At 38.2% G+C, this 16,725-nt stretch overlaps 1 protein-coding gene across 1 annotated transcript in view; it reads left to right on the forward strand.

Annotated features, from left to right (window-relative positions):
- DLGAP2 (DLG associated protein 2) overlaps window positions 1–16,725 on the forward strand; it is a gene marked incomplete at its 3' end in the record, with an annotated part of 379,588 nt that overhangs the window by 279,223 nt on the left and 83,640 nt on the right. Inside the window, exon 3 of the mRNA XM_080342897.1 lies at window positions 3,653–3,718. The remainder of the gene's footprint in view (window positions 1–3,652; window positions 3,719–16,725) is intronic.

The following is a 16,725-nucleotide window of genomic DNA, read 5'->3' on the forward strand; positions in this document are numbered from 1 at the left end:
GGATGTAGTTCTACGGCCTTCGGCAGTTTTATTTTGGATTTACATTGGACTGTGACCTATTCCCCTGATGCAGTAAATGGAGCAGAAGCAGCTAAAGCTCCCTCTGTACTGTGACTCACTGGGAGCCCACCACATGTCTAGGCAAACAGCACTTCCCCAGGTCATGTCTCCTCAGCGTGGTGAGGAACAGCACAAGCCAGGGCACACTCCTGACAGACATCCGGCCTGTTCTGGGGACAAAATATGTGCCTGGCCTGCGTGACCTGGGGCGCTGGCCCGTGTCGTTTCCCACTGTACAGGTAGTAACCTCAGGGTTGAATGAGTCTGGATCTGTCAAGCTGGTTCCAGCTTAGCAATGTCTCCTGATGTTTCCAATCTTAAATCTGGAGAACTTCAGCTGTGGAAAGTTCCTAACATAGTCTTGAGTGTCGTCTGTGCTGTGTTGCACTGGAATGTACGACAGATCCATCACATCTTTAAAAAAGAAAAAGAGATACTAGATGTAAATGACAGTTTGTTCTCTCCTATTTATGCAGATCACAACATCATTTTACTATACATTCAGCTTTCACAGAACGAGACATCTCTGCTCTTTTAAAGCCTATCATTTTTTGTCACTATTTTGAGCCCTGTTGAGAGTGAAGAATTCTTCCATAATTTTTTAGTTTCAGTTTCAGAGGCAGGTCTTTGCTTTTATTTAGACCAGTCTGTGATGCAGTAGTTTAGATACTGGGAAGGAATTTTGACTAGTAATTGTGTCCCTTGTCTGTGGTCTGTGTGTTCCGTACATTGTTTAAAACCTTAAATTGTAAATCATCCTATTTTCATAACCTCGTCTTTGTTTCCAATTCATTGCCCATTGAAACATTCCATACTAAGATTACCATTTTCCTCTATGTCCACCAGTGTAGAACAATCTACCAGCAGGCCCACCGTGTGCAAAGGGCAAGCTGAAATACTATCGATCTGTGAGACAGAGGAGGTGAATGACATTAAATGAACACATGCATTTTATGATGCTTGAATTTCAGCATGCCTGAGAATTCTGTGTTAATCTGCCTGACTTCATTACTGTGAGATACAAAGGTTTCTGCAGTGCTCATGGATGAAGGATATGCTTTTCATTTCTATGGTCAATAATAAAAATGGTAATTTATAGGAAAAATATAAAACTGAATAAAAAAAAAGACCATATAACCTATTGTTAAAGGAATGACTTTGAAGGAAATGGCAGTAGCCTTTTGAAAAGACAGTCTAAACAATGAATTAGTGATGTGAATAGGTATAGTCATCAAATATAGCATAACTATGAGAAAGAAATGAATGCTAATCCCAGTTCACCTGGATAACTGAAGCAGAAATAATTTAACTGAATTGTCCAAATTTGCACAGGAATTCTTATGGCAAAGTCAGAATGTGACTTATGGATCCTTTTGCATGACCTTTCCCTTTCATTTTGAAAAATAAGTTTGTTTTCTTCTTTGTTCTCAAACACAACAAATCCATACATGTTTTGTCTAGTTTAGCCTATTCCTAAAATTTTAGTCTAGTTTTGGGCAGAACTTGTGAGAACAATGCTGACTAGTTTCAAGGGATAAATATTTATTTTCTTCGGATCATTCTCGTAACTGTTTCTGAATATATGTACATGATATAACTTTGGAATAAATTAACAGCTTCTTTTTCAAAATATGAAACTACTGTTTCAATGTAAAGTTTCTTCATTATGAAGTTAGCGGTAAGATCTCCTAGTTACTTACATGAATATAAAGGATCATTCAGAATATTTTTATTATAACTTTCATTTTTTTCATTACTCCTGTGCAGCCAAATTAGAGGACATACGTATGACTTATGCAATATAGGCATATCATGTGAGCAAAGTCTCCATGGAAACTGCCTAATCTGTGCTTTTATTTAATTAGAGTTGTCCATTACCTCTCCAAATGAAATTTAATTTAAATTCATATGCCAGTCATTTTTTAAAATTGCGTATGACTTTTTGTCTGTCACTTAACGAGATCTCTACTACTACTGTGTTTCAGCAAAATCAGTTTATTTAACAATCGTATTTATAAACAAGATGTTTATTTCACATCTTAGCTTATCCAACATTCTTCACATCCTCAGGACTTATTTTTTATGCAGTATCTGTGCTATACTACCCATTGTTAACAATTGTGTATTCTTAACCTCACAAATAATCAAAACCGGGAACAATTGTTTGAGAGTGTCCACATGAGTATATTCACTCATTTTGCTTGCTGTGAGATGGTTGGGAGAAATGATAGCACAAATAAAAAGTGCAGCCAAGACCAAGAAATACACAAAGCACATATATTTGTTAAATGGAGCATTGAAACAGGCAAAACAGCGTCTGTTGTGAGCTGAACCACAAAACCCAGCTCATCTGATGCAGGGATTGAGGTACTCTTAAGAAAAGCCTGAGTTGGTTCAAAGTTACAGAAATGTCTGCCTGAGGGCTTGAGGAACTTCAACAGATGTGAGTTATTTAGAGGTCTTCAGTCCTTGGTCGTGCACTACAGAAACGTGGTGTACAATATGTGATTTTTGTCTTTCTCTGAAGAACTGCTGGTCAAACATACAGTAAGAGGCCATGCAGTGCTCCACTCTCTCGCTGTTCTTTTGAGTTGTCTGTGCTTTTAACACTGGTTGTAAGAAAAAATACAGTGGAAGGCTGTATATAACCAAACAACTTCCACTCAGCTGAGACACCAGCAAGTATGGACAATAAGGCAAAAGAAATTTTAAAAATCTAAAAAGATAGTATTGCGTACTTACATGAAACACGTTACTGTGACGTTTTGTATCCTAATCTATGTATTCTCAAGCTAACCTTGTATTTTAAGGAAGTGTTACTGACCCAATTTTCCATATGCAGTTCTGTGTTAGGAATATCCTAGCTAAGTGCCAGGTCCAAATTAATTTGTATGCCAGCGTGACAAGAGCGCAATGCGGAGGCAACAAGCTGCAGTTCTGAAAGTGATATAGGCAGGTAGCCAAGAGCTGCACTCAGACCATTCAGCTGATTTCTGCTTTCGTACAGCAGAGACAAATCGTCTGAGCTGAAGTACTCTTCCAGAATTGCAGAAGTTGTCTCTGGCACAAAAGTAAATTGTATTGACAGGAGAAACTCACCATCACAGTGTTATCTGAGATCAGAATTCCAAAATTGAAATGGTTGTAAATAAACAGTGAAGAAAGTTCCCTGAGAATTGTGAATGGCATTATTGTCAGAGGTGGGAAGTGCTAAAGGCACAACTGGAGGATTGACAATAATGATTTTTCCTGGAATAAATACATTAAGGCTAAAAGGCAATAGAATTCAATGTGACTAAGCAAAGATGAAAAGAACAATGTAAAAGATGTTTTATAAAAAAAACACATTTATTAATATTATGACACTAGTGATGTTGAAAATGTCTGGCAAAATTAAAAAAAAATAGATGAACACTAGAAAAATGGGTAAGGAGGAATAGATAGTGAAGATAATAGCACCTCAACAGCTTCTCATGGATACTGAATGGAAATAGGTATCACTGACTGGATTTAAAAACTGGTGGAGCGTTTATGTCTGGGTATACAAAAATGTCTGAATTATTAAATAGCTCCTTTGTTTCTGTCTTTTCAGAAGAAGAGGGTGGCGATCTGCTCAAGTCGGGCTTCAGTTTTCCAGGGACGCCAGAGGAGGAGCTAGGTACAGATACCGTCTCTCAGTTAACTGCTACTGCTGGGGCAGCCGTGGGGGCAGGAGTCTGCTCGGGGGCACAGCCTGCACCCAGCCACACAGCCCACAGCAGGCATGGCACCCATGCCCAAAAACCTCTCACTTCATGCCCCAAAAACCTCTCACTCCAGTCCTGCTGGGAATTTCTCACCTGCTGTGTAAGGTTAGAGAATCGAAATCAGAAAAACATCAGATTTGAGTAACATCCAGGCAACCATGAATTCAAAAGAAGGTGTTCAAGGAAATTATCAACTTTCCTTCTTTTGTCCTTTTCTTTTTGTCTTACCCTTTAGAAAACATAATAATTGCCTAAAGAGTTTTCAATGTTACCTTTTAAATTTAAGAAGAAATCAGAAGCTCATAGAACCCATCAGTAACATCTTGATAACTCTCTTTCAGAAAGCTAGTAGTAAAATGTCCCAGTGGCTTTCATGTAGCCAGATCTATACCTTTCAGATTGTGCAAAACGGAGTTTCTGTTCCTGGAACTGCATGTTCAGATTGTCACTGTTTTATATGAAAACCATCAAAATTTTGATTTATATGCAATTACTTTATGCAGTTATTTTTGGAGGAGAATTATGGAAAATGGTTTCTGTGTGTTTGCTTCTTAAAGCTCCCTTTATTCAAAGTGAGTGTACTTACATTTCAGACTTTAGTGTAACAGTAATATTTCTCCTTTTATGCATATGCTTATGTTAATACTTTGCAATGGTTTATTTTGCACTATTAGTATATTTTTGTATTTGATGAAAATATTATGAACTCTCACCCTGACCTTATTGTTGGACATCAACAGGAACATAAATCATAGTTGCTATATTAAGAAAAAAAAAATACCAAACAGTTTGAATAAGGAGCATGAATTCAAGCAGGGGATGTCATTATGTTAAATTATCTCTTAGAGAAGGATTTTCTAAAACAAGTGATGTTCCCAGTCAGTTACACTCAGGTCAGGGAGTTCCATAAACATTCAGTGTAGAAATACCTGTATCGGTCTTGTTTGTCCACTTAAAATTAAAAATCAAGTGAAAAAAACCTACAGGATAGGTTCCAAACATCAGTCAGAAGGAAGAGACTAAAGAACCTTTAGGCAGTTTCTGCCTTAATTAAAATAGTGTAAGAGAGAAGACGCAGTTAAACACGGTGCTCCATAGGAGCAAGTGAATCCTATGAAGGAGTCATGGAATGAGCACGTCTCTCAGCCTTCTTGGACATTTGTTGGTTTGTTTTTTTTCCCTGCTGCCCCATTTCACACCACACAGGAAGGAATTCAGATGCCCTGCGGTAGAACTGATCTCATCGAACAGCTGGAGAGTAGTGCAGATGTATATGTCTAAACTGTAAATATCTGGACTTCCTTTAGAGGCAATGAAGGGTGATAGACTTTTCTAGGACATTGCAGATTTGGCCTGCTTTAGAAGCTTAACTTAGGGTGAGATGAATCATGTCAAAATTGTTCTTCTTACCATTTGGTTGAGAAAGAACTGCAGGATTTCTGAAGCCATAGTAAATGATGTATAAGTCAATGGTATTAAATGTCAGGTGTCTACAAGAGTAAGGACCCTCGTATGAAATAGGTAATCAAAGATTGACACAGATATGGCTAAAGTGATCAATCATCCAGCACTTTGATTGGGAAGAAGATGGAGGATTAGTCAAAAGAAATCAGGAACAAGGAATTAAAAAGCAAGAACAAAATTGCAAACAGACTACAAAGAAACTAAGCTGCTTTCAAAAACTTCAGCTATTTATGGCCAGAGGACTGAAAAAAAATAGGCTAAAAGCAAGGAAAGATCTGTCATTACTGATAAATTTCGTGTGCCTATTGGAGTCCTCTAAAAGTACCAATCATCACAAGGTAATGAATGTGGAGAGGTGGATGGTTTTAATATTTTCAGTAGGAAACCAGTCCTCCTGACTTAGCTGCCAAACTGTAGATGACCAAAATAGATGGACTGGACACCATCAGTAATTTAAAAACATATGATGTCCCATCCTCCAAATCACTGTAAAACAAGAAGGAGCATACTATGGAAGATGGAAATTGGGAAGACTGTTATAAAAGTTTTGGGAAAGTCAGTTAAATCCAGTGTAGACAAGCTCTGCCGCTACAGCGGTGCTAGTGATTAACATCTCTACAGACAACTGGGGCATGTCTGTCTGTCTGTCTGTCCCACAGTGGTGTGTTCTGTTACTTGAATATTTCAGTTCAAATCCATAAGCTGAACCTAACACTAGCGAAAATGCTACAGACTATTAGATCTTTCTCAGTCTCTACTTTTTCTTACTGTTGCACATGTATAAAGGTGAATATTCATTGGAGAGAAATCTGTATCTGGGTGAATACTCTAATCACTGGGCTATGGAAAAGAGCTCTCTCTCTCTAGATAGATATGTTAATGTATAGTCCAATGACTATGAACTTATTTGGTATGAACACCCTCAGTCTGAAGGACTGCTAGAGACATTCATCCCTGAAAGAACCACAGAAAGGGCTTTCCTTGAGAAGTAAAACCATTGCCCAAGTCAATGCAGAGCAGAGGTGGTGTTCTTTGAGGTAGCTCTAACTGCAGGGCTATTAGTTATTCTAGGCTCTTGTACCTGTTCACTTTTCAAAGGAGCTTCAAGCTACGTTCTCTCTGGTACAGAAATCTCTGGCTCCGGGCCCTTATTTGTAAAATGAGTTCAATATTTCCTAGTGAGGTTTCAGGACTTTGGTGGGGATTAATTAATGTTTGCACAGTATCTCACCAGAGCGAAAATATTATTAATACAAGGATCCACTGCTTTAATTGGGAAAAGGTATCAAGGGATGGGACTGATCTCAACTCTTTTACATTATTGATTCTCTAAAAGACCCCATTAGTTAAAAGAGGCAGAAAAGCGATGGATTCCTTCAAAAAAAGCTTACTCAGGCATTCATAGTCTGTTCTCAAGGACAATATTTCATAGTTTTTCAATTACCATTTATTTGTTAACAGGGTTCAGGGTGATAAGTATTGTCGTGGTTACAAGATTCACACTCACACCAAAAATGCTCTTTTTGATAGGAATATCTCAAATAAGCAACCTGATAAAGGTAGCAGGGCATGGTGGTGGAAGCAAGAGATCTGCCATGTGTGATCTCAAGCAGCTCACTCTAAGTCTCATGGAAACTGGACTTCTTCCAATTCCAAGTTTTCTTCTAGCTGGTGGTTACAAAATCTGAACACTATTAATGTATTAGAAAATAAACATTTTACGAAGCTACTCTTTTCTATGCAAACTGGAAACTTCTCACAGTCTTGTTTACTTTAGGCATGTATAGAGTCAAGAAACAATTTGCTTTGAGTGTCAAAAACAAATGCTGCGATCTTAACAAGAAACATGGAAAATGTGCCATGTATAAATGGCATTCAAACAGTAAAAGAAACATGTGAACAAGGAAGATGGGATGAACTTTTCTTTAAATATAGATTTTAATAGAGTAAAGAGGGAAAAATAGATTGTTGAAAAATTACTTTAACTCATTTTTATAAATAAGGAAAACAATTACTTTACACAAGTTTGACACTTGGCAGCTTATAATGTTAAGCAAAGAAAGATAACTCACATTAAAGGCTTTTTGTTTCAGTAAGTTACTCTTTTCAGGAAAGGATATTGAGTTGATGTTAAGAAAAAGGTTAAAACCTATTATATAGGTTGCAGTTATTAATAGTGCTCTTAACCTGCCCCAATTGCAAAGTAAACTGTTAATGGAGTTTAAGGGCAAGTTACGAAAATGTATTTTTATTTCACAGTATTGCAGTCATGCTTTTGATTAATTGATACAGTTCAAGTGTCAGACAGTAACTCATGGTTATTCAATCACTGTTGATTGCATGATCATGCCTTTATGACCTTATGTGTTGAAAGGAAGAAGGGATATAACTGCTCTTGAAATAAAAAAATAAATTAAGGCCTGACTTTCCGATCTGTCTGTCTTTCTAGCTAATCATCCAGCCTTCCTCAGTGCAGTCAGTGTCTGAACACTCTCCACTTTTCATGGGTTTTAGCTTCATATAACAGGCTTTTCCCAAGGACAGGCAAGGAGTTGGCAGTAGGCGCTTGGCTCTCTGTGCCCGATCTATCCTCGATCCACCTCTCCCCAGAGCACCCAGGGATGCTGGTTAAACAGGCTTTGATTGGAGCTGGTGGGACTTCAGTCAGACACAGGGCTTGGCCATACAAAATAAACTGCTACAGTGACACTTATCTCTGTAATTAGCAGGCACAGTAGCAAATACTTCATTTAAAATTCTTAAATGGGCACTATCCCAGAGACTGAATGCTTTCATGCTTCACAAACCCTCAAAGGTACAGAAGTTACTTTTATTCTTGTGCTATGGGGAACTGAGGTAGGGAGTCTACAAGAGATATGCACAAAGGTTAACTTTAACCCCGTAAGGGCAGGCTCAGGCTGCTCAGTAGCCATTGTCATCACTTCCCATGGCCTTATCCGGGAACACACACAAAATTCCTGCCTGGACAGGAAACCTTGGCTGCAGATTTCCCAAATCAAACCTCTAAGCACAAGGTTGTCTTTCTTCCATATAGCAAAAACATGTAGACTGTTCATTTGGTTTTGAGATATAAAAGTCTTTTAAACTTACAAGAGGTTTTCAATAAAAGATGCCCCAATATGTCTCTGCATCACTGTCTTATTTGCTTATTGTGCCTAGTTGAACGGATACTGCAAAAAACACCCCTTTTTTTTTTATTCCATCATACCTCTAAATAGTTCCACTTCAAATCCTTCCTTTTCCTGTATCCAGAAACTGTAGTGTAGAAGTTTACTGATATGATGGTCAAGGCCACATAAAATGTTAAGAAAATAATGGGGAAAGTTTTTTAAAAAAATAAATTTTGAACTCTAAATTCCTTTTAGTTAGGCTTGAGAGCTTGTTTGTTTGGTGATTTACTTTCAGTCATAGAACAAAATCATATCATATGGCCTGACCATCAAATAAAAACATGCTAACTATCCTGCATTTTAATTATAGGCTGTTGGAAACAAATGCTTACTAACGATCTGCAGACCAGAAGCTATTTCTAAAAATTAAACACCTCACAATGTCAGATAACTCTGCAAAAATCCCATTAGGCCCAAGGTCAATTGACGAGGAGAAGGAGATATTTGTAAGAATGTAAGATTAATCAAATGGGTTATTTGTTATTCATCCATTTCTGTTACAGAATACTAAAGGGGTTGATGCATTTGTTACTTTGCCAAGAAACAAATATTTTTGTTATAAATGATCTGTGCATTCTGACAGGGCTGTCCAGCTGAGGAGGCTCCTAAGTTTGGTTGCAGAGGAACTAAGTTTTTTCCATATTGTGAAGATTCATCCTAGTGCTAGACCACATCTGGACCACTGATTCCAGTGTCTGCACTGGAAAGGGTGGAAGACCTTACCAAGGAAAAAAGAGAGAGAGAAGCAGGGAGAAGCTGAAACAGCTTGAGATCAGTTTCACATGTGGGATGTTCACATAGGAGGGATGTTTTTCTCGCCCTCATGACCCACTGACCCTGTAGCACCTGGATGCACAGCTGATCTGCACCATTTACTTTCCCACAGAGAGTGTGGTGGCTGCAATAGAGATGAGAGACTGACTCGTCTGACTGCTTCCCCTGCCCACCTTCTTCACTGAGTGTCTTCACTGCATTGTCTCCTTTCAAAAGGATAAATTGTGCAGCCTTTCAAATGAATTCCTGTGATGGGCAGTTTAAATTATGTACTCTCCATTTCCCAAGAAAAAAATTGCTGTGCTCTACCTCCACATTCATCGTAGGCTGCTTAGGCTCTGTTGAGGGCAGGATAATTTGTATTGGGACAGCCAGGGTGGTGGGAGAACTTCCAGTGTGGAGGTACATGACCACGGCTGCCTCTCACAGCGCTAGCTCCATAGGTCACTGATTCAGTCTGTCTTCCTAAGGGGATTTGTACTGGTGTAATGAGTGCAGCAGGATAAACATCAGCAAATATTGCTTACACAGTCCCAGTTTCACTGGTGAGTTCGGTTGTCACCTTTTCATTGTGAATTTCTTTTGCAATTCCATTTATTTTTTCCATCTTTTTACGAAATAATTTTTCTTAATAAATAATCAGACAGCAGCATATTAAGATGCCCTGTCTCAGACTTGCCAAGGCTGTAGGTACTTGCACCACCCCCTCATCCCAGGAGCAGAGTTCACAGTTTGACCCTTCCCTGCCATATGGAAAATCTGGGCGCTAATCATTGCAGGAAAAGGCAATTAATATTGGCATTGTTTCTCACAGACCCAAAACAGAGCTCAACCAGGCAGAAAAGAGACAGCACCCTGATTTGAAAAATTCCCATTCTGAAGGTTACAGAAAGAGGGAGATTTTCTGCCTGTTGCTATGACAACAGGTTTAAAAGGGAACTTGTCACCAGGCTGCTGTTTCTTCCTGCACCCCATAGGAAAATCAGGATGAGACCTCCTCCATCTCAGTGGGTTGAGCTGAGCAGAAAAGTTCACAATACAATGACAAAGCAGCAAGAGGCAGCACCAAGGGTGTACAGCTGAGCAGATAATGATGAACTCCAAAAAGTCAAAGAAATAACTGGTTTTGGTCAGATGAAGGCTGAAACTCTGAAATTGTTGGTGAATCAGAAGGCTGCAAAAAACTGATGCTGAAGCAAACAGAAAATCAAATCATTTTCTTCAGTTCTGACAATTTAAAACCTGTATTGAATGTTTAAAAAACTAAAGAAGATTTTGAGATAGAAAGATATTTTAAATTGAACAGTCATACATTCTGTGGCAATAATCAATGCCTTTCAGAATCAATGCTTAGGTTATTTATTTCCCAGAAGAGCACTATATAAAATAAGGAAAATCTTTAAAATATATCCATGTTTTAAAGAAACAAGAAAAGGCAATTTAGAAGGAATGTGTGATAAATATTTTTGCTTAGATATAGAAACATTTGTTCTTGCAGTCCCCTCAGCATTACAGAAGATAGTAAACTTCTTCCATGATATATCATCATAAATAAAGGACAAAATCAGAAGAATTCTAGAAACACCAAGCAAAAAAGTCACTCAAGGAAGAAATTCATAAATATCAGCATTATTTATTTTGTTTGATTTTCATTTAATAATCAACAATAAGTATTTCTTATTAGAAAAGAAGCCTTGGAGATCGGGTATTTCCATTCAACTGAATGCTTAGTCCAAGTGGTTTGGATCCTTGGGATTAAATCTTGTCCTTTGTGCTTTCAATGACAGTATTTCAGCAGACCCGGTTTCACCCTTCCATGCCGTCGTCCCCTGGCTGGGGACCCTTCCAGGCTTCCAACACATTTATTGCAGTCCAGCATGAGTTGTGCTTTCCATAAAATACAGCCCTGATTAGAGATGATCCTCCTCAAGTGACACCAGTGTTCATAGGTAACCTGACCAAGAACTTTTCTCAGCAAATGTTTAGAACTAACCCAGATCCCAGTGAAGTTAGTGTGAGATTCATCACTGCTATCAATGTGACAAGGATTTCCCTCTTACTTCTAGAGTCACGTGTAGATTCCTGTGTATACCTTTGGGCTGTGCTACTCAATTATTTTAGCTTTCTCTAATTGCTGAGAAAATTGTTGCATTTTTAATAACACCAAGGGAAACTCATATTGTCTCCTGTATCTGACCTAGTAACTACAAGCAGCAAAATTTTCTCCTGTAGGAAAAGAAGTCCATAAAGCCAGGTACGATAAGGAGCAAAAGAAATTTAATGTTACTGGGCTTGCTCTTCTGGTCTGTATTTGGAAGCATTGTAACCAATTTTCTTATAACCAATTGTTCAATGATATTCATATGGTGAAGCCCTGATTGACTCTATACAGCTGTATTTCTCCAGAAGAAGGCTTACGTGTTAGTTACTTTAGGTCGATCTAATCCTGATACTTCATATTTTTTTCAAAAACTTGACTGACTGTACAGATTCTGTGAAAAAATGTTAGTCATAAATAATTTTGTGGACTCACCTCTGTCACAGCACTATCAAAAAGGTGAATAGTGGCAATGTACTTCAAACTTGAAAAGCACTCTGAAGGTCTGTGTGCTACATACCAATCAATACTAGAACTTCGTATGCTTCAAGCCAATGGAAATTAATTTTGCACCATCTTGAGGTCTTCCTACATCCCTCCACTCCAAACCATGGAGCTTCTTGTACATCCCATATTGCCTCTCATGGTTTTCTGTCCTGTCCTTTTTCATGGCATGGGCACAATACTGTGCCACTCATCTTCCCCATACAGACCTAGTGCCCATTCTTCTGCCCATAAGATATGGGATATCTTCATTCCTCAAATACTGTTTCTACATTTCTCCTTCTTCACACACGGCACACTATGTTCTCTATGCCAGAGAGTCGGTGTTGTAACCATGCTTTAACATGGTCCTGGTCACAGATTTCCCCAATGATCACAATTCTCCGTGCTTTTCTTCCTCCCATTATATCGTACCATGTGTCCCCTGAAATTAAATACCCCATCTCCACCCTGCCACCTCAGAGATACCGTTCTTGCTCATCAACAGTTATTCTGCACCCTTTTCTCTGATCGTGCTTATTTATCTCAGAAATAAATCCCTTGGGATGTTGGATTGCCGGTCGGCTAAACTCTGAAAGATGGATGAAGCTGAAGTCGGAGAATTGTTAAGCTGAACAGTATGATTGGATGCCATCAAATATTTTTTCCACCTGCAGACATCTGCATCAGTGATTGAAACCGTGACTGTCCTGAATAAATGGCAGCACTCCACGTGCTCCTTACTTCTCCTTTTGGGTTTTCTGACTTTGCTCCAAATTGGTATGTTCTGGTCACTGATGCTGGTTTAGGAATAGAATTTGCATGTCTATTTTTATCTAACTCAGGAGTTATAAAAACCATCTTGCCCTTCGTCATTATGCGTCATGTGGTTACACTGAATTAGCTTGGGCTGTCAAATCATTTTCCATGTTTTAGCATTAGACATGTGCCTCAGATCACCTAAATTTATATATTTATGTTGTAGTTTTCTGCAGCAGAACTTGTCAACCACAGCTTTCGCTGTAGTCAGCAGAGATAAATATGTACACAAAGGGTTTTAGATATGTACTTCAGGCTGAGATGAATCATGCCGGCTTCTCACATTCCAAAATAAAACCACATCCAGACAGCATATTTGTAATTCTTGAAATCATATCTATATATTGGTGGGAAGAGTCCTATTTACATAGTATGAAACTATGATGGCAGCAGTTTAACTGTGTGGACTGATCACATCCTCTAGCTCTGTTTAGGCTACCAATATGAACACAGCCATACGTGCCAACCACAAGGACCACTCAGGAGCCTGAACAGAGAGATCTTGTGTCAGAACAAGACAGGAACCCTCTGGCAGCCCATGGCTAGTGGTTGTTTGTCAGCCTTGGGCATTATGGTGTTTGGCATTCAGTCCTCAGAACTGCCTTCTCTCCTTTAACAGAGAGACTGGGTGCATAAAGCACCTTATTGTGATCACCCTGAGAGAGCTGATATTGCTTATTTTTAAGGGGATGCTACCCCTTGAAGTTCAATATTTCCAGTAAGCAGTCTGAGATGTTAGATAGGAATTCCCAGGTAGGTGAATGCACTGCATACAGTGCAAATGCATCAACTCACTGTAACGGAGAACACAAATCTTCTAAAGCTGGAGGTTAAAGACAGGTAGTCACTCAATCTTTGCAGTTTTATGTAGATTTTGTACAAGGTGTTGTGCTCCAGAAACAGGTTAGAAATCTCATGGGACCAGAATAGCAACTTGAGGCATTTCCAGAATTTCTTCCTTGCACATGGCAGGCTCGCTACTTTCCTCAGTCCCTGGAAATATTAGTTTTTAAGGTTAGACTAAAACAGAGAAAAATACTATGACAAGTTAATGACGAAGCAGTTCTCATCTAATGCTATTTACATCAGTCCTCGGGCAGACAAATCTCCATCTAAAACATTTTATTTATGCATTTTCTTACTTAATATGTACTTATTCGATTAATATATTTTCTATTACACTCTTTAATATTTTTATTAGTTATAGGTTAGACTGTGAGTATATTTTTTTTCATAATTCATTGCAGCACTAATTAGATTGAGTGAAAGAGCACAATGCAGCAGCCACGTTTTCTATAGCACGTCTTTTTGAAAGCTACATTAGGTATCTCTTTCGGCAACGCATTTTACTGGTTGCACTATGCAAAAGAGCTGTTTCTTCTCCAGTGAAAACAACACAAATGTTTTGGATGGCTAAGAAGCTTACCAAGGTGCTTATAAGGTTAAAACAATTTAAATTAATTTCTCAGTAGAAAAAGACAAGCTTCTAAATAGATAGATAGATAGATAGATAGATAGATAGATAGATAGACAGACAAAAGCAAAAATCAGACACCATTTAGTAGTTCAAGGAATTATTATTATGGTTGAAGAGCTTGCTTTCAATACGTAACACACAAAAAGAATTGTGCAAAAAGATTTGTGGAGACATGCACTTCTTTTGAATATCAGAGAGGTTTCCACTGTTTTTACGCTGATTCTCTTTAGCAAAGAGCAGTGTTCCGGGAACAATGGAGATGTGCAGCCCTTCCTGTTCATTGCTTAGATGTTTTTAGCCCTTTTGCCCTAGAACATTAATAATAATTTTAATTCATTATTTCAAACACTATTCTTGGTCCTTGAACTTCTCTTTCTTCCCTTGATACTGACTGGCACAAGGAAAAAGCTTGAATGCTTTGAAAATTGTGACCAGTGCCTGAAGACAGGCAAGCTAACATCTGCTTGGAGCAAGAGAGCAGCTCTTTCAGCATCAAAGGCCGGTAGAAAATACAGGGGGAAAAGGCAGGAAAGGAGATTGCATAACAGGGAAAGAGTTGAAACAGGCAGGAAGGGTTGCAGAAATCCTTCCATTTGTCAAGGTTAAAGGTTGTCTTGTATCGGTACAGTAGTCTCTGAAAAGAAGAGCTTTAAGGGATTTTCAGGATTTTGGAATTACTGGATTCTCTCTGACATAAGAGCCTATATCTTGGTCTAGGTCCCTCCCCAGTTTTTATGTATTATCTGGCTTTTGGAAAATGACCCTTGTTAATTCAGTTTTTAATTATTTTCATTATGCTTATTTTAATAAATACCTATAGCAGTTTCTAGCTACTGTATTTCAAACAAAAAACTTTGTACATTCCATGAGGCACATAAAATGCTATAAGGCTGGGAAGGCAACGTGCAGAAAATTGTATTTTTCTATAGTTGCACTGAGCTAGAATTACAGGTAGTCATTAGGGACGGAAAAGCGGTTGTTAGATTATCAGTTGTGGTGCAATCAAGTCATGCTGTCTCATATTCCTAGGCATGGAACAGGGTGAAAATGCTTGAAGCCTTCCGAGCTATGTTTGATGCTGCATGAGGCTGAAAGAAACCACCAGGCACTAGCTGTTCTGTGCTAGGGAAGTCATTTAAATGAGTTTCCTATTCCTGTCCAACTCTTTCAACTCTTTCTTTCATTCTGGATCTCTGCCAGATCCCTTCCTTTTTTTTTTTAATGCACTGGCGATTCAGAGATGAAGTGCAAGATTTACCTTCATTCATAGATGTGCAAGATTGTGACAAAAAGACTTGGGGCTGACTCTCATCATGCTGTCAGTCTGATGGAAGAGTCGCCTTCCACCTCCCTCTGGGTCATAGCACTGTGAAAATGAAAATCAGCAAATCCACAAGTACTTTGGAAAATGCTGTCTGCATTACAGTTTCTTTTGCTGTAAAAGGAGAGTAGTGCCTTCTACATCTCATGGGATTGTAAGAACTAATGCAGCAATCTCTCTCAGGTGCTATGGGAACCCTTTATGAGAAGCACAGACTAAGTTGAACACATAGACCATAATTATTCTCCTGATAATATTTGGTAATATACTAGGTTAAGTACCATTAATTACAGTGCTACTTATGTGACTGAATCCCAATGCACTGTTATAATTTACTACCTTGTCTATATATAGCTGTACTTTTAATTGGATAATCAACATTGTTATTCCAGAGAAACAGTTAGATTTCCTTTTTGTAACTACATTTATGCAGGATATTACAAACTGAACAGTACAACAGCCTGAGTAATCAACAATAAGAAGTTTTTATTTTAATGTGAAAACAGCCAACAGTACAAGAAACTGATATAAAACTAAAATAGAACCAGAAAAGGATATATGCACACACACATGATCAAGTCTGGAGGTGACATTTGGACCCTTAAATCTATCTTTGACTTTAGTGTAGCAGGATTGTGCCTAGGATGAAGAATATTTTCTTGTTTATTAGTTTAATGTTACATTCATTTTGAAACATTATGTGGAGCTTTGTTGAAATTAGGAAGTAATGAAATTATCTAAGCATCTTCCACTATAGAAAATTTAGAGTATTTAGGTTATGAAATTGCTGACACTAAAGACTTGCAACAAATTGCATTCTCTACTGAAGGTATAATGACATAACACTTATTAGTTGATAAAAAAATAAACATATATGGGTGTTGATCTATTTCATGACCATACCCAGGCATTAAATTTTCACCAACATTGGGAACATTATTTAGGAGAGATATGTCGTATACTTAGAAACGCCTCAGTGTGCTGTTGCCTAATGTATTATCTCTAAAGGCTGGTCTCCAGTGCCCAACTATGTTGTCATATATAATGAGTACATATTCTCTGGTTTCCATTCTGGTTGAATCCTTCAACTTCCTTGTATCAGCCACCTGTGCAAGATTATTTAGATTCTTTAGAGCAAATTTGCAGAAAGACTGTGCTAAGTGGTTTGTATAAACACTTATGCATCTGTCTGATCCTCTAAAGGATTGTCTTGCATCCTGTATCTTTGTCTGCTTTTGAAATGTTGCTTAAATAAGCTGAAATTGAAGAGGGAGAGTGAATGCAAAAATCAA

Source organism: Nesoenas mayeri, assembly GCF_963082525.1.
Source record: "Nesoenas mayeri genome assembly, chromosome: 3".
Lineage (NCBI taxonomy): Eukaryota > Metazoa > Chordata > Aves > Columbiformes > Columbidae > Nesoenas > Nesoenas mayeri.